The sequence below is a fragment of the Halichoerus grypus genome, chromosome X (genome assembly GCF_964656455.1).
Source record: "Halichoerus grypus chromosome X, mHalGry1.hap1.1, whole genome shotgun sequence".
In the NCBI taxonomy this organism is placed as follows: domain Eukaryota; kingdom Metazoa; phylum Chordata; class Mammalia; order Carnivora; family Phocidae; genus Halichoerus; species Halichoerus grypus.
In genome coordinates, this window is record NC_135727.1 from 31,842,057 (window position 1) to 31,860,604 (window position 18,548).

General features: G+C 41.8%; 1 protein-coding gene across 4 annotated transcripts in view; it reads left to right on the forward strand.

The window, feature by feature from the left end:
• The first annotated feature begins 3,929 nt into the window (after window positions 1-3,929).
• Window positions 3,930-18,548, forward strand: part of KLHL13 (kelch like family member 13) — a 203,983-nt gene continuing 189,364 nt past the window's right edge. For 2 of the 4 annotated variants that reach the window (XM_078065128.1, XM_078065135.1), the window contains exon 1: window positions 3,930-4,212. The gene's annotated coding sequence lies outside the window, so the exon portion shown is untranslated. Of the gene's footprint in view, window positions 4,294-18,548 lie in introns of all 4 variants that reach the window. The other 2 variants (XM_078065136.1, XM_078065129.1) reach the window with 2 other exon arrangements.

Below are 18,548 nucleotides of genomic sequence, written 5' to 3' on the forward strand. Positions count from 1 at the left end.
AGAAAACCTGTACAGATCCTTTAGATCCTTTCCTCCCTCTGACTCTTCCATCTTGAGTTTGACCTCTCCTTAACACCCAGTTAAGAGCTCACTTACTCTAGTGCTCATCAACTGACTAAGGGGGTGGGAGCATGTTGGTTTCTCTTTGCTTAGCAAGTGTGTAATTATTTATTTCTGTGTTTAAACACACAACCCTGCCTTGACCTCACTGTAGTGTGTGTGTGTCTGGCTACTTTTCTTATCTGGACTAGTTTGTGAGCCACAAGAGAATAGAAACCTTCCTCCTGATTCTGTTCCTTATTCCACTCAGTGGAGTAAAGGGCTAAGCAGACACCCTGTGGGCTCTCCATAAATGCTGGTTCCATTCAGTAATGGATCAGATGAATGTTTCAAAGAAACACAAATTGAGCAGAGAGATGAAAAATGTGTCCTCATACTTCTCGTTTGTTCTTTAATCAGAGTGAACATCATTGTAATCCTTTGGTTTCACAGCTCTTAGGCACACAGCAGGTTTACAAATATTTCTTGAGGGACTAGGCCTCTGCCATGACTTTGTGCTTTTTGGCGCATGGGCGTGCATGTGCGTGTGTGCGTGTCCATATCTGCCTATGTGGTTTCTGTCTTGGTGAATTTTTATAAATATATAATTAAACTGGTGCCATCAAAACTTTGGAGAGTGTGGTGGGCAGAATTCTAAGATGACCTCCAAGATCCTTGGCCTCTGGTGTAGATGCCCCGTAAACTCCCCTCCCCTTAAGTGTAGTTGAGACCTGTGCATATGCTGAGGTCACTCTGATGGTTAGGCTAGATTATATGACAAAGGAGAAGAGAATCTGAAGATGTAATTCAAGTCCCTTCTGGAGGTGAGAGTTCTCCTGCTGACCGGACAAAGCCAACAGCCATGTTATAAACTGCCTATGGAGAGGGGCAGTCTCTTAGAGCCTGTAGATGCTGAGAGTCTCAGTCCTACAAGCATGAGGCATAGAATTCAGACAACAATGTGAATGAGCTTGGAAGAGGACTCTGAGCTCCCCATGTGAATGCAGCCCGGCTGACACCTTGCTTGCTGCCTTGTAAGACCCTGAGCAGTGTACCCAGCTCAGCCATGCCTGGACCCCTGACCCATGGAAACGGAAATGTGTGTGGTTTTAGGCTGGCCACCAGTCTGTGGCAGGTCATTGTGCAGCAATGAACAATTATTAATACAGAGGATACTCTAGCTGGAATTTAAAATGTTTGCCATTATATTAGTTTGTTACATTGGATGACGTGAACAGTAACAAATGAGAGAAACACATTTTCTCACGTTTCTCATTGAGGCTACGTGTCGGAGATCCAAGCGTCAGCAAGTTTGGTTTCTGCTGAGGCCTCTTCCCTTGGCTGGCCGACTTCTTCCTGTATCCTCACGTGGTCTCTTCTCTGTGTGCACGCAGGTATGTGTCCTGATCTCCTCTTCTTACGAGGACAACAGTCATGTTGGATTAAGACCCACGCTAAAGACCTCATTTCAATTTAATTAACTCTTTAAAGAATTCATTGCTGAATAAGATTACATTCTGATGTATCAGGGGTTAAGATCAAGCATATGAATTTTGGGGAGGGGGACACAATTCAGCCCCTTATAGCCATTATCCTTTTCTGTATTCTTTGTACCAATATTTTCTTTTGACTTGTTTTCTTTTTTCTTGAATCTCTGTTGTATCTCCCCATTCTTCAGATTTTTACCGTACAATTGTATTTCAAATGCTTTTCTCAGTTCTTGACATTTTTGGGTACAGGTTAGCATGTAAAATCCTTCATAATTACATCTGTAGCTTGTAGTGGCCAGTCTGATATTAATAAAAACATCACTTTACATTTGCATATATTCTTTACATGTTTATAAGATACTTTCACATGCCTTATTTGACTTGAAATCCAGAATAACACGGTGAGCAGGTCCGGCCAATATCATTATGATCCCTACTGTAAATTCAGGAAAACACACTCAGAGAGTTGATGGGGCTAAAAATGTCACATAGCATGTAAGTGTCTTCTAACTCCAAGTTGGAGTGCTCTGTCCACTATATTAGCTATTCAAAATATCCTAACCCAAACAGCAACTAATTCCTACAGAATAAGTGTATTTATAATGACTTATTCCCATCTGGTTGTTCAAATTCAGATTCTGTAATTAACCCTCTCCTTGCTATGCACCATGAAGGGTTTTCTCATCCTGTGACTAAGGGCCGCTGGGGCCACACCTGACTATTCCATTTTCCTGTCTTTTCTGTTTGAGAATTTATTGTAAAACAACCCCACTTGAACCTTTTTATGGCGGGGTGATGCAATGACTTGGATGTGTATCAACTCAGTTTTTATTTATTTTTGACCTACCTGCCAGGTTTTTAATATATGCTGAAATCGATTGCTTTAAACATATCTCCTCAACGAGACTGTAAACTTCTGTAACAGGTGCTTTCGGCATAATAGGCATTTTGTGTGTAATGTAGGCATACGGTAATTAATGAATAAGCATGGTAGAGAAGCCAATGAATGCATTCTGGTTAACAAAGATGAATTGTGTTGAAAATACTGACAGGTAAAAGATAATAATGCAAATTCCATGTGCATTTGGAGTTGCTTCTTTTCACCAGTTTGATAAAGCCTAACAATGTGGTCATGTCTTTAGTTCTAGAAAGTCTTTGAGCAGCTGATTATTTTCAAAGTTACCTCAAACCCGCTGCTACAATTTCAGTGTATGGAATTTGAAATACCAAGTCAGCAATGCTGAGAGCTCAGATCCCTGCTCCATTCACTGGTAGGCAAAGGGAGAAATATTAGGAAATGTAACGAACTACAGTCCCCACACTCAGCCAATCACTTCCTTAAGGAAAACACAAAACAAAACAGTGAGTAAACTGGCTGTTTACAGCAAGCGCCCACTATTTATCCTAGGAGGAGACTGGAATTACAAGTAGACTAGGCGAACGGAGAGGTGTAAGAAGGTGGCCTCAGCCTGTAACCTTCTGGAAGGCAAGGAATGACTAGGAGACCTGCAAGGGGGAACAACAGGCTGGACTGGGGTTTTTGTTGGGGGCTAGGCTGACCGAACTGGGAGGAGAGTCAAGATTCTGACTTAGAAAAGCAGCCGTCGTGCCAGTTTGCAAGCGGTAGAGCCCGGCGGTTAAGAGCTTGGGATCCTGGGTCCTGCTCTGTCCCTTCCTAATTCTGTCACCTTCGCAACTTGCTTGACCTTTACGCCTCGGTTTTCTCACTGGCAAAACGGAGAGGAGAATAATGTGGACCTCGTGGAGGAGCTGTGCGAGTTCAGGGAATTAACAGTTCAGCGCGTGGTTTATAGTAAAGGCTCAGTAAACTGTGAAACTGCTGGATCTGTTGTTATTCTTCCTCTTCTTAATGCTCCGCACTCCCGTAGGGAGGGGGAGACACGAGGCGCTCGGCGCACGGGCAGGCAGATTTTGAGGTGCGCGCCCCGCCGAGGTGAGGTGCCCGGGCCCCTCGGTGAATCTGAGGGGCCGAGACTACGGCCGGCCTCCTCCTTGGAGCCGCCAACCCGGGGCGGGCGCGCTGCCGGCCCTGGATACTTGACGGTTTTCACCTCTCCTGCCTCCTGGGCGCTAGAGACCATGTGGGCTCAAACGCGAGCGTCCCGCTTGCGGAGGCGTGAAGGCCACTTGGCAGGCCGGGCCCACCCGCGCTGCGCACCGGCCGTGGGGGAGGAGTTCTGCTCGGACCCTACACACCGTCCTAGCCCCAGCTCTCCCCCCACCCCGCCCCCCGCCTCCCGCGCAGGCGCCGCCGGGGCCACCCCCGCCGCCATGTTTCCCCCGCCCGCGCGCTCGCTCCCCCCGCCCCCCTCCCCTCCTTAACTGGGCTCCCACCCCCTCCCGCTCCCCCTCCGCCTCCCCCCCCCCCCCCGTGAGGTCAGGCGGAGGCTCTGCCGCTGCGGCCGCCGCAGCTCAGCTGGCATTCCGGGGAAGCCTGGAACGGGCACTTTCGAAAATAAGTGGAGCGGCGTTCGGGTTAGGGTCCGTGCTCTCCGCCTGCGCGAGGGCGAAGCGACCGGGGCGAGCAAGGGGCTGCGGAGGTGCGGGGCCGGTGTCTCGCAAGCCGGAGGGAGCCCCGGCTGCGCCGCGCGACTCGCTCTTTGGCCCTCGGAGCGCAGCGGCGGGCTGACGGGCGGCGGGACGCGGGGACGCGGCAAACAAGGTGAGGCAGGCTCCTGAAGTCGCAGGGGCTCCATCAGCCACCTCCCCGCCTCCGGGACCCGGCGCGGCGAGGCGGTGCGCGGTAAGGAGTTGCGATCTGCACCGGGGGCAGAGGGACAGGGAACCAGCTGGGCTCTTTGCACGCCCCCCCTTCTTTTTTCTCTCGCGTGCGGGTGCGCGCTCATCCCTGCACCTTCTCATCCTGACCTCCCGGACTCGGAGGCTCCGCCAGACGCCTGGGTTCTTTCAGCACCCTCCCGACCCCAGTTTTCCTTTGCTTCTTTGTTATCCCTCCAAGATCTTCTTGTCCGGGCTTCGCTGTCGCTGCCCTGATGGTCTGGGGTCCCTCTGCTCGCCTCAGCCCCACTGTCTCTTGCCCTCTAACAGTTTCGGCTTTGTGCCTCCCAGCCCATCCCTCCCTCGGAATCTTCTAACTTGCGAGGCTTCGCTGCTGGCTCGAGTCAGGAGCACACTCCTCTTCTTCGAAGCTTTTAACTCCTCTCTGGACGTCTTCATCTCTGAATGTCTTGGCTTCTTTGGTTTAATCATAGTTGACTAATGATTTTCTTGGAAGCTTGCTGTCTAGCCGACGGCTTACTGAAATTGATGGGAATGATCTTCTAGTATATATTAGCTAAGGAACTCAAAAGTTTCTTTCTAGGTTTCAGTAACTTAGTCCAAGAACCACAGCCACTTGAAATGTATGTTATGTACGTTTGTGTGTTTGTACGCAATCGTAGCACATGGCCCTAAATCTGATTCTTCTTCCACTGCTGAGCAGGCCTGAGAGAGAGAGAGAGAAAGAGAGAGAGAGAGAGAGAGAGACTTTGGATGCCTGCTTCCATTTCTCCATCTGCAAACTGGAATGTTCATCTTTTATTGTACTCAAAGAATTCTAGGGGTTTGGGATAGTCACTCAAGTTAGTGTAGGCTGTTTACTAAGCACACTGCATGGGAACTGGAAAATTCGGGGTTTCAAACTGCGTTTGTTGGGAGGGCACCTGCCTTAAAAAATTTTTTTTTTTTTTTAAAGAAGCCAGAGTTTCTTAGTTTACATCTCCTATTTGCATAAACCCTTAAGAAGCAGCATTTACAAAGCATGTAGTTAGAAAAGAGACTACTTTGCTGTGGACTGGAGATTAGTTTGCTTAAGTCAGTTTCACACAGTACCACTTACTTTCTCAGCGATGTCCAGTCGCTCCCATTCTGAGGCTCATTTACTCACTTGCATGCTGAAATTAGTGTGTGAAGAAAATTGAATGGAAAGGCTGAAAGTGGAGGCAGATACAGTGAATTAGCACATGCTGACGTTCGTGGCTGTGTTTTTTTGGAAATGGGCTGTATCTAGTGCTCAGATTTGAAAAGGGAGAAAAGTAAAATGATCAACCAAGCAGTTATGACATCATTTTACACTTAAAAATAGTAGCTCCTTGAATTGCAAGTTTTTATTACTATCCTTATACTTAGAATGATAGCATTGTCTGCTGGGTATGTGATCAGGTGTTGCCATTTACATGATGTGCATTAACGGGCAGTAATCTCAGAAGAAACTGAGTTGGGAATGAAGATAAGGGCTAAATTTCACTGTCCTGGTAGCAATTGTGTTGGCAGTGAGACAAGGAATGTTAAGTTTCTGCTGCAGCATCCGGTGATGTATTTAGAAAATAGATGAATAAGAGCCTCAATTTCCCCTGGTTTTAAAATCTGCACTTTCATAAGCACACTTTGAAAAGTGTGGTGTGACTCTATGGAGTTTGAAGTTGAGGTTCTGAGGAAAGCAGTTTTTAGGAGAACAGTAATGGCTATTGATTATCAGTTTAGTTAGATGGATTGCAGATGATCTGTAGTTTCCCTCATTTGTTTGGTAAATTCCTGACTTCACTTTAGTTTTATTAAAAAAAAAATGGAATAGAGTAGGGAAAGAGGATTTATAGTAATAGGGCCAACCTAAATCTGTAATTTTCTTGGCAACCCGTTCTGGAAAGACATACTAACTTGCAAACTGTTTCAAGGAAAACAGTTTGTATCATTCTGTTATTTTTTTTCCTTTTGTGATTATTATTGATACTAAGTCTAAGATTGCCACCAATATGAACTATTTGTTTGCCAGAAAAAAAATAAAGTTGGTTATGAGTTCATCCTGAGCATTTTGCTCTGAATCTTTTCAACATGTCTCAATATGTATTTGATAAACCCACTTGGTAGACCTAAAGGTTATCAGACCGGGTGTTTCAGATGTCACTAAACATAACTGCAGTTTGCTAATGAATTGTCTTTCTCATTTTCTTTACATTTTACATTACTTTTCTTCATGTAATTTGACTTGCAGTAGTGAAATGAGACTGAGCAGTTTTCAAATTGATTTGGATGTTTAATAAACTACTACAACCTCCTCAAAGTATTTTTTCTTAAATCCAGTGCTTGAAACGGATCTATTTTTACTGCTGTGAAATAACTCAGCAATTTGCCAGGCATCATCAGATTTCAGAAAATGTAGAAAGATTATGGAAAAATGAACAGCCCTAGAGAAAGTATCTCAAAATTAGAGGGAAAAAAGGCTTTTTTCAAGTTACTGACATTCATATCAATCAGCTTTTAAATATATTGTTCATTCATTTAGTAATTTATTTGACAAAATCTGTTGAGCACCTTCCATTTGCCAAAGCCCTCTATTAGGCACGAGGCCCTGTATTATTATGAGGCATGATCCTTGCCCTTGTGGAGTCTCCCAGAGGCTATAGTCCACCAAAGGATAGAGACAACAAACCAGTAAACAAACGAAGAAGATCCTCACAGATTGTAGGAAGAACAATGAAGGAAATAAGTAACGAAATGTGATATGGAGACCTGAGAAGGGCTTATTTGGCAAGGATGGTCAGGAAAGGCCTCTTAGCAGCGAAGGTGACCTTTGAACGGAGACCTGAAAGAGAAGAGAGAATAAACCTACCTTGTGAAGGGCAGAGAGACGAGTAAGAGCCAAGGCCTTGAGGCAGGCAAACAGACAGCAGGGTGTTTGAGGAACAGAAAGCAAGCCAGGATGGCCAGCCCCAATGACATGGGTGGGGGGAGTTGTTAAAGGTGTTCCAGAGCCTAAAGGGAGTCGGATAATAATATAGGGCCTGGAAATTCTGAAGAAGAATTTGGGTTTGATTCTCAGAACAAGGGGAAGCCAGGGCAGAATCTTTATGAACTACTTTTCTGTGGAAGGTCACTGGCTGGAAAAAAAATTACTCAGTGGAAATAAATAAAAATGTGTTTTGCAGAGGTTCTCTAGCTACTCAGTTGTTTACATTAAGACTCGAGAATGAGAAGCTTTGTTTGATATGTATGCTAAATAAATAAGTAATTCAGTTCTTCCACTCTGTGTAGATAAGGGGGTAGGGGACTGAGAACTCTGAGGTGAATGTGTTGAAAAGCAGTTTACTTTCCAGAGTTATGTCACCTGTGCCCTGAGGTAAGTTGTCACCAGCTTTATTAAAAATCGGACCATTGTTCAGCCTAAGAATTTGTTTTTCAAAGAATGATGTTTTATTTTCTCATAGAAATATGTTTCCTTTGGAAGGTTGGACGTTTCATTTGAATATGAAAGAATATTTCGGTTTTAGAAATGGCATGTGAGATTTTTCAGGGGAGTTTCCCGTTTTCCTTTACCTGTTGCCTTCTCCAGAGTTTTTTTTTTTTTTTTTAAGATTTAAAAAAAGTTTTTATTTAAGTAATCCTTACACCCAATGTGGGACTCGAACTCATGACCCCAAGATCAAGAGTTGCGTGCTTTTCCGACTGAGCCAGCCAGGCGCCCCTCTCCAGAGTTTTCCAAGTGCCATTCTTTGAGAGATTAGGGTTACTCTATTCCTTGAGGCTTACATGAATTTAGATTTGGTATTTATTTTGTGCCCTGAGCTCTTGCTCAAAAGCAATCCAGCTTTGAGGTCTGGTTGGCCCCAAATAGGAATTCAGATGGTCGTCGACATTCCATAGGGGTAAATCTTTTTTTTTTTTTAAGAAAGTTTTTTTTTTTTTTTTTTAAGATTTTATTTATTTGACAGAGAGAGAGATAGCCAGAGAGAGAACGCAAGCAGGGGGAGTGGGAGAGGGAGAAGCAGGCTTCCTGCAGAGCAGGGAGCCCGATGCGGGGCTCGGTTCCAGGACCCTGGGATCATGACTTGAGCCGAAGGCAGATGCTTAACCATCTGAGCCACCCAGGCACCCCCATAGGGGTAAATCTTAATGTTATGGGGCAATAACCTGCGAAAAAATCTTCAGCAACTCCCACAGAGTCTACTTCCTACTCCTTAACTTAGCACTCAAGGATTCTTCATGGTTCGAGCCAAGTCAACTGTCCTCCATGTCTTTATTCTCTTACATGAATCCTCCGTTGGTTTAAACTGATTTTCTCCAGTTTGGAACTTTTCTGCTTAGCTTCATTCTTGGCCTAGAGTAGGTACTCTCGTTGGTACGAGTATGGTAACTGCTCGTTGAATGGATGCCATGCCATCATCTCTTTGAAAAGCCATCTCCTTTCTTTTCTGTCATTGCAAATCCCAACGCTTGTCATGGAACAGTTCAGATCCCTTGTCCTATTTTACACCACACCCCCGACCCAATCTCTTCCTCTGGAGGTGAGCGGTAATCACACACTTGCCACATGTCACATCATTATGTTGATTTGATGCCTGGCTACCTCCCCACGGGTCTCTGACTTCATGAAGGCGACCTGGATTGGTCTGGTTCACTCATCCATTGTATCCTGAGCACCTGGCATTTGCTATGCCCTCTATAAATAGTTGTTGAATAATGAATAGACACTGCCTTGTGATGTTTCTCCTGTTATTGTTTTGGATACTTAAATCGCTTCATGCTGTTTTACTTTTCACATATTTGTCAAGTGTTCTCAAGCAGTTTCTGAGAGGACCTGGAGTACAGTTGTTAGGAGCACAAGCTCTGGGGTTAGGCTGTTTGTGTTCCAGTGTTGGCTAGGAGACTTACTAGCTGGGGGACACTGGGCAAGTTGGTTAACCTCTCTGTACCTCATAGTTCTCATCTGTAAGGTAAGGATAATAGAACTTCCCTCTTAGGGTACTTGTAAGGATTAAATGAGTCACCTAAGTCTACAAGTTGTTGTTTGCAATTGTTAAAATTCAGAAGCTCTGACAACCGAAAGAGATTTTGTTTGGTAAGTGCCATACTCAGGTGGTGGCAAAATCTGACTTGAACTGATATGAGGGTATTTATAGCCTTTATTCTATTTCATGTTAATCTTTATTTGGTTTTGCTGTAGAATTAGTAGTATGTTTATGGGGTAATGCCTCAGACCCTATTGGGGTATTACATAATATATCGTATATGGAGGTTATTGCCTCTCCAAAAACCCGGACATACCTGAATTTGGAAACACATCTGGCACAAAGGTTTTCAGATAAGGGATTGTATACCTCACGGTCAAGTGCTCAAATCAGCGCCTTACATAAGAAGCTGTTGCTCTTGGTGGTGGAGATAGGAGAGGTAAATATACAACTGTCTTCTTCCCAATACCTTTCTCATACTGGTTACCATGTAAATACATGCTGATTTATTCATGTAACAACTCTGAATAGAGGGCTGGCTGTATGAGCCTCATTTTATCATAGGAAAACAGATATGGGTCATGTGATTGAAATGAGCCAAGAACTAGGTCTTTCAATACTCTCTCATCGAATGCCATTAGGAATATTTATTTTTTGTTTTGCTTTTGTTATTTAAACCAAAGCATGCTTCTTTAGGGTGAGTCTTTTCGTCGGGGGAGAGGGGAGGATTGAGTTAAGAAGAATTCATTTAATATGATTAGACACTTATACTTTGCAGTTGCTAAATATTTATTGAACTCCTCATGTATATGGAAATCAGTATTAAAAACAGGAGAAAGGTACAAAACAAATGAGGCATAGTTCCTGGCTTTTAGTGGTCCAGTACCATGCACGGTTACATGCGAACATGGTTGTCCATTACAGTTCTTTCTTTTACTTTGTAAGTTTGAGATCATTAATATTAAAAATGTACAAATGAAAACACAATAGGCAATTGAAAACTCGTCTTAGTGTCCAATATATGGAATTGGTTTTTAATACCTTAACTGCTCCCCACCCCCTGAAATATCATCCCTATATGACATCCTGGCAACCTTTCCTTTCTAACTAAATTAAGTACAATATGATTTTTATTGTTCTTCCTTATCAATATTTGTAAGTCATAACTGATAATTTTCTTTGTCCTTTTGCCTTTGTGGGTTTGGGAGTAATTATATGTCTCAAAAGATTTTTCGGGAATGTTTTCTTGCAGTGGAAAATTAGTTCTTGAAATCATTCTGCCAGTTCATTCAACACATATGTATTAAGTACCTATTATAGTCTAGGCATTGCACTAGTTTAAGCAAATAGAATCTCTGCTCAGTGTTCTTTTTCTCAAACTGGAGTACACTGGGTATACTGGGTGAGCGGGGGGGGGGGGATGTGATAGTGTGCTCTGGGAGCTACAGAGTAAACTAGCTTGTGTATTCTTTTTTTTTTTTTTTTTAAAGATTTTATTTATTTATTTATTTGACAGAGAGAGACACAGCGAGAGAGGGAACACAGGCGGGGGGAGTGGGAGAGGGAGAAGCAGGCTTCCTGCAGAGCGGGGAGCCCGATGGGGGGCTCGATCCCAGGACCCTGGGACCATGACCTGAGCCAAAGGCAGACGCTTAACGACTGAGGCACTCAGGTGCCCCCAGCTTGTGTATTCTTGAGGAATCTGTTTTCCACAAAGATTTAGGAGAACATTCACTGGTAGCTAATTAAAACTAATAATATTTAAACAGATTCTTATACCTTGTGCTTTAGAGTGCAACATTCACATGAAAATTTGAGGTAAAACCCAGTACTTCAAAGAAAGTCTCTGCTTGCGCGAGGTCAGCTGTGGTAACCCTGGCGTGACCCTTTGAAAAGCACTGAGGCCACAATATGCTGAGTCTGTTCCTTTAGTCAAATGCCTGCACATTTTCATAGCCTTAAATTTTCATGGTGACCTTCAAGAACGGTAACAGACATTAAATTTTTCCACCATGTTGCCTAATTTCTTTTAGTTCAAGAGAACACTCTGGTTGTTTGATAATGGTCTAAATCTTAAAATGTGTTGAGTCCTAACAGAGATCTTAATATTGGTGGGAAATAGCTAAGATTGATAGTGAAGGGCCTGCCAAGGGACTGGTCTTCAGAAGACAGGCTGTTAGAACACAATGACCATGAACTTAAAGCAACACAATTGATGGGGTCACAGCATTGTCCCATCCCATGAGCACTTGCCTCTCTCACCGATTGAAGTTAACTCCTGCTAACTTTAAAGCTGCTTTCATTTCTAACACATACAGGCTACAGATTGCTTTGTTAATTGCCGGCTACCAAAATGTGTTAATAGTAGAGGAAAGTTGTCAAGGTTCGTGCGCTTTGAGGGTGACAAAAGCTTTCTAGAGTTTTAGACGGTTTTGAAAAGGGGTGAGCAGTGCATTGGAGGAATGCCTGTTACCAAGCCAATGATTTGATTTGCTCTGAATGAGGAAGATGAAGAAGAGAAAGGCAAGTGAAGAAAAGGAGTTAAGTCAAACGCTAAATCTCTCAACTGATTTTGATTATTGCTGTCCCACTTTCATTGTTGTCGCCCCACTCCAGACACAGTTCACAGGGCCTGCCATTGTTGTATTGTTGTGTTACTGCCCAGGGCTCATCAGGACATGGGTATAGAGGGGCGATTAAGGGATGGTCATTATATTCTGTGTGTCAAGTGCTTTTACATTTTACAGTCTTTTCAGTAAAAGGGGATAATAGACTTGTAGAGTTTTGCTTCTTGGTTCCGTTTTATGAAAATGGCCAGACTTTTCTAAAGAACTTCATGTCAGCACTGTTTTTTGTTCTACTGTTGAATATTTCTCAGTGGGAAGGCAGTAGAAATCAGTGGCTAAGATCTTGGGCCCTGGAGGGGCGCCTGGGTGGCTCAGTTGTTAAGTGTCTGCCTTCGGCTCAGGTCATGATCCCAGGGTCCTGGGATCGAGCCCCGCATCGGGCTCCCTGCTCCTCGGGAAGCCTGCTTCTCCCTTTCCCACTCCCCCTGCTTGTGTTCCTTCTCTTGCTGTCTTTCTCTGTCAAAAAAAAAAAAGATCTTGGGCCCTGGACTCACAGGCTTGGGTTCAAATTCCAACTCTGCCTCTTGTTGCCAGTGTGGTTTTGGGCAATTCCCTTCACCTCTCTGAGCCTTGTTTGCCTCCTCTGTAAACAGTCTCATCTGGTGGTTTTAAGGGTTATATGAACTAATGCATATAAAGTCTAAGCATAATTCCAGCTACATGGTAGATATTCATATTATTGACTCTTAATAGATTTAATGGCTTAACTAGCTAAAACTTGTGGCATACTATGGGAGCTTTGCCACTTATATATGAACCAGAAATGTAAGGGAAAATTGTGTCTTTCCTTTATATTGCCTTAATCCCAGTGGGAATGATATTTTTTTGAACACATTATCTCTTAAATAGTGAACTGAATGCTTAGAAGTAACAGTAGTTTTCTGGCAGACAAGAAAGTTTATGATAAGTGCTTGGTTTATTACTTATTCAAAGATGGTATCACATTGAATGCAAGGAAACTGTCAATTTTTTAATATGATTGACCCAATATATATTTAAATATGATAGTGTTTAGCTTAATAGGATTTAAAAGTTTAATCTTCATTTCGAAGGGAAAGGGAGACGCAGGAAAATGTATACAATAAACAATGTTGACTTTGAAATGAAAATTTTTTGTTGTTCTGATGCTCAAAGAGGTCATATATTTTCTTGATTTATCTCTATTCCAGATTTGAGGTCCTCACAGAAGAAAATATTGAAATATTTAAAACCGTTAATCCGCTGGGAGGAGGAGTAATTCTGTGTGAATAATGTCTTCTATAGATTTTGAGTTGTGATGGTTATCTTAAGCTTTTGTTATAGTTACTCTGGCAACAAATCAAATAAAACCTTAGAGATAATAAAAGTTCAGTAGCAGTTTTGATAAATGAATGGATAAGTCTAAGTAGATTATTGAGAGTAGCTTCCGGTGGTTTAGGGCTGGTGTAACCTTTTGGGTTGGAAGTGCATGAAGGTAGTGTTCCTGCATTCCCCTGTTCCAGTGTTCTTCGGTTCCAGTGTCAGACAGATGATGAGACAGTTGATCCTTGGGTAGCTGACTTGGTTATGGAATGCCATTGGTATACAGAAGGGAACGAACCAGGAGACACATTGCTCAAGTAACTGTATATTCACTGTATATTTTGTGATGGTTATTAGGATAATGTACATTCAAGTACTTGAAAAGCCTAGCTCACCATACTAATGAGATATATTATGTATTAGCAGTGTTACCTGCATTGATAGTCATCATGATCAGCTTCATATTTGAACATGGAAAGACAACATTTAAGTATCTTTAGAAAAATTAGACTTATTCTGTCCTTAGGTAATAAGCTCAAATGTTAAGGATAATGCCATTTACTTACAGAACAACTTTCTTTTGAAGCATGGTTAATTATTCTTATTTTCTTTACTTCAGTGGAGTATGCACAATGAGGTTGAATGACTTGCAGAAGGTCACATTGCCCGAGATGGACCTAGGAGCAGAATGTAGGGCCCTTGGTTTTTAACGAAGTGCTTTTTCAATAATAATGTAAAAGACTTGTTACCCAAAGGATTCTTTCATGTTTCTTTCTTTTTTTTTTCCTTAAAGATTTACTTATTTATTTTGAGAGAGAGAGAGAGAAAGAGAGAGCGCAGGCAGGGAGGGGCAGAGGCAGAGAGAGTCCCAAGAAGACTCTGCGCTGAGTGGGAAGCCTGACGTGGGGCTCGATCTCAGGACCCTGAGATCACAACCTGAGCTGAAGCCAAGAGTCAGAGGCCCAACCGACTGCGCCACCTAGGCACCCTAGATTTTTCATGTATCTTGTCTTTCAGTTGACAGGGTGAAAGCAGAATTTCAGCAGTGGAGAATGCGCAATTTGGCATTTAGCAAAGTGAATTTTGGGTTTATTAGAAAATTTTCTAAGCACTTTTGGCATCATAGAGGTGTTTTATTTAAACATTCATGATCAAGCATTTGTTAATAATTATATGTAAAGCATTCTACTCGGAGGAAGAAAATATATCCACTGCCCTGAAATATCCTGCAGTCTAGCAGGGGCAAGAAAGAACATGAAGCAACCTGGTATCAGTCAATACTAATATTTTTTTTTTGAAAGATTTCATTTATTTATCAGAGAGAGAGAGAGAAAGAGAGAGAGCACAAGCAGGGGGAGAGGCAGAAGGAGAAGCAGACTCACCGCTGAGCTAGGAGCCTGATGCAGGACTCGATCCCAGGACCTGGGATCATGACATGAGCCGAAAGCAGATGCTTAACCGACTGAGCCACCCAGGTGTCCCAGCCAATACTAATATTAATAACCAGTCAGTAATTACTAAGTTATCATAGCACCCACCGTGAGTATGGCACCATTGTAAAATCCTTTATATGCATGAACACAATTTAAACCCTATAACAATGCTATGAGGTAGTGACCTTATTATCCCCATTTTACAGATGAGAAAACTGAGGCACAGAGAAGTTAGATAACTTCCCAAGGTTGCACACCTAATGAGTAGAAGAGCTAGCATTAAAATCTATGCAGCCTAGTTTTAGAGTCTGTGTTTTTTAACCACAATGCTTCCTTTTTATTCTGTCTCTGACAGGGGATGTTATATAAGAGCATGATAGCTAAACAAGGCTTGCTAGAAAGTGTTCTGGATAAATAGGAAGGATCAGGGTAGGGTGTTAAAGTTGGCAAGCTATTTTGAATAAGGTACTTTTGAAAAGCAAGGAATGTATTCTGAATATTGTAATGCCCAAAGCTGTGTGCATGTATGTTGCATGTGTACGCACAGGGTTGTGTGTGTGTGTGCGTGTGTGTGTGTTCATTTTGAACTGGAAAACAAATTGCAAGGGTAAATCAAATTGAGAATCCTTTATATTGACAGCCAATCATAGCTCTGTTTTTGTGTACACTGTATGGCTCCACAAATACGTTTTTAAAAATATGTAGCAACTTTATAGAACTCTAATTCAGCTACCCTACAATTGACCCATTTAAAGTGTACAATTCAGTGGTTTTTAGTGTCTTCGCAGAGTTGGGTAACCATTACCACAATCAGTTTTAGAACACTTTCATCACCCCAAAAAGAGGAATAGGTGTTTTGAAACAAATGTAACCACGAGGGCATGGAAGTAATGTGTCTGTTGGTCCTACTGTTTTTCTAGCAAAATGTTCAGAGCTCCCGCACCGTTCTTTGCAGTGTAGCTCTAACTTGCTGCAGAGCGCCTTCTTTTCATTTCATTTCAGTCATTGACTCGTCTTTGAAAGGATTATATATTTATCTGATTTTGAATTCTGTATCCATATTGATGGTATAGATTTGCTCATTGTGTACTTATCACAAGCATATGGATATTCGTACTACATAACTAAGCCAGGCTCTATTTAAAAACCAAACTGCTCAAAAAATAATAAAAAATAAAAACAAAACTGCTAAACTCCCTACCGTGAATGGCTCGCTCCTTGTCTAGACCTGCTTCTGTAGTGCGCCAGAGCCAGAGACACCTGAGAAATTTTATGCGTACATACTGGCATTTTTAAGTATTTCTAAAGATTATGCCTGACATAGGTTAGTAATGGATAGATGGTGGAGATAAAAGTAACACTTGTTTTTGGCCAGGATATAGTATTGGGATGGTGTGTTTTGGAAAATGTCCCATAAAATATATTCCGTGATATTGTGTACAGGTATTGTGAAATAACTGGAACTTAAAAAAGAAAACTGAAGATCTTTCAGCTACTCACACTTCACTAAAATATAGTCTGTTGTTACAGTCAAGAACGTTTCTGTCTAGTGGGAGTTACCAAACCAGGTATCTGTGTGTGGTGCAGGGAAGGCAGGCTATTCCCAGTTATCCATGAGAGTGATAAGTTATAGTCAATGTTAACTTTCCAGCTAAAGAGTGGCTATTTACTTTTTATTATTAAAAATAATCTTGGGGGGGCCACCTGGGTGGTGCAGTCGGTTAAGCGTCTGACTCTTGGTTTCGGCTCGGGTCATGATCTCAGGGTCATGAGATCGAGCCCCATGCCGGGCTGTGCACTGAGCGCAGAATCTGCTTGGGATTCTCTCTCCATCTCCCTCTTTCACCTCCCGCTCCTGCTCTCTCTCTCTTCTTTCTGTCTCTCAAATAAATAAATAAGCCTTTAAAAAATAAAAATAAAACTAATCTTTGGACAAAATTAGATGTCTTGAAGACTGTAGCTATCTTTTTAAGTGAGTTAATCTTGGATTGGTCTCTTCCTACTTCTAATTTCACCTCCTTTTTCTTTCAGAATGATTTTGTAATGTTATTTTATGCTTCCTCAGTAGTTTTTTAATGCTTATTATATTCTTGAATGGAGTTTCTTTTCAGGGGCCAAAGTAGTTTCATTTGAAGTTAAAGCGGCTTGATTCACTCAAAATGATTTGCTGTAAATGTTAAGTGTGTGTGTGTGTGAATGAATATATATATATATAATTTATATTTTTATATATTTAAACTGAACTATAGTTGACATACAATATAATATTAGTTTCAGGTGTACAACATAGTGATTTAACAATTATATACATTAAGAAATGCTCACCAAGATAAGTGTAGTTACCATCTGTCACCATACAGAGTTATTACAATACCATTGATTATATCCCCTATGCTGTACTTTTCCTCCCTGTGGCTTATTGATAAATGGAAGTTTGTACCTTTTAATTCTCTTCACCTATTTTGCCCATCCCCCCAAACCCCGTCCTTTGGCAACCACCAGATTGTTCTCCGTATTTGTGAGTCTGTTTCCGTTTTTGTTTGTTTGCTTTGGTTTTTTAGATTCCACATATAAGTGAAATTATATGGTATTGGTCTTTCTCTGACTTACTTCACTTAACACTTTCTAGGTCCATCCATGTTGTCACAAATGGCAAGATTTCATTCACTTTATGGCTGAGTAATATTCCAACACGCACACACACACACACACACACACACACTCCACATCATCCTTATGCATTCATCTATCAGTGGATATTTAGGTTGCTTCCATATCTTGGCTATTGTGAACAATACTGCAGTAAACATAGAGGTGCCTATATCTTTTTGAATTAGTGTATTGGTTTTTTTGGTTCAATACCCTGAGGTAGAATTACTGGATTGTATGGTGCTTCTATTTTTAATTTTTTGAGGAAGCTCCATACTGTTTTCCACACTGGCTGCACCAGTTTGCATTTGTACAACAGTGCACCAGGGTTCCCTTTATTGTTTCTTGTCTTTTTGATACCAGTCATTCTGACTGGTGTCAGGTGATATCTCATTGTAGTTTTGATTTGCATTTCCCTGGTGATACTGATGTTGAGCATCTTTTCATGTGTCTGTTGATCATCTGTATGTCTTTGGAAAAAAGTCGATTCAGGTCCTCTGTTTTTAGTCAGATTATATCTCTTTTTGGTGTGGGTTGTAGGAGTTCTTTATGTATTTTGGATATTAACCCCTTATTGGATGTACCATTTGCAAATATCTTTACCCATTCAGTACATTGCCTTTTCGTTTTGTTGATGGTTTCCTTCATTGTTCAAAAGTTTTTTAGTTTGATGTAGTTCCAGTAGTTTATTTTTCTTTTGTTTTCTTTGCCTGAAGAGACTGATCCAGAAAAACAGTGCTAAAACTAATGTCCAAGAATTTGCTACCAGGGTGCTGGGGTGGCTCAGTCAGTTAAGCATCTGACTTCGGCTCAGGTCGTGATCTCAGGGTCCTGGGATTGCCCCGTGTCAGCTCTGTGCTCAGTGGGGAGTCTTCGTCTCTCTCCCTCTGTCCCTCCCCCTACTCATGCTCTCTCCCTCTCTCTCTCTCTCAAATAAATAAGTAAAATCTTAAAAAAAAAAAAAAGTTTGCTACCTATGTTTTTGTTTAGGAGATTTATGGTTTCAGGTCTTACATTTAGGTCTTTAGTCCATTTTGAATTTGTTGTACATGGCAGAAGAAGGGTCTAGTTTCATTCTTTTGCATGTAGCTGTTCAGTTTTCCCAACACCATTTATTGAAGCAGCTGTCTTTCTTTGATTGTATATGCTTGCCTCCTTTGTCTTAATTGACCTTATAAGCATGAGTTGGTTATTCCTGGGCTCTTTATTCTCTTATATCAGTCCTATGCCTTTTTTGTGTGTCAGTACCATTCTGTTTTGATTACTGTAGTTTTGTATAACTGT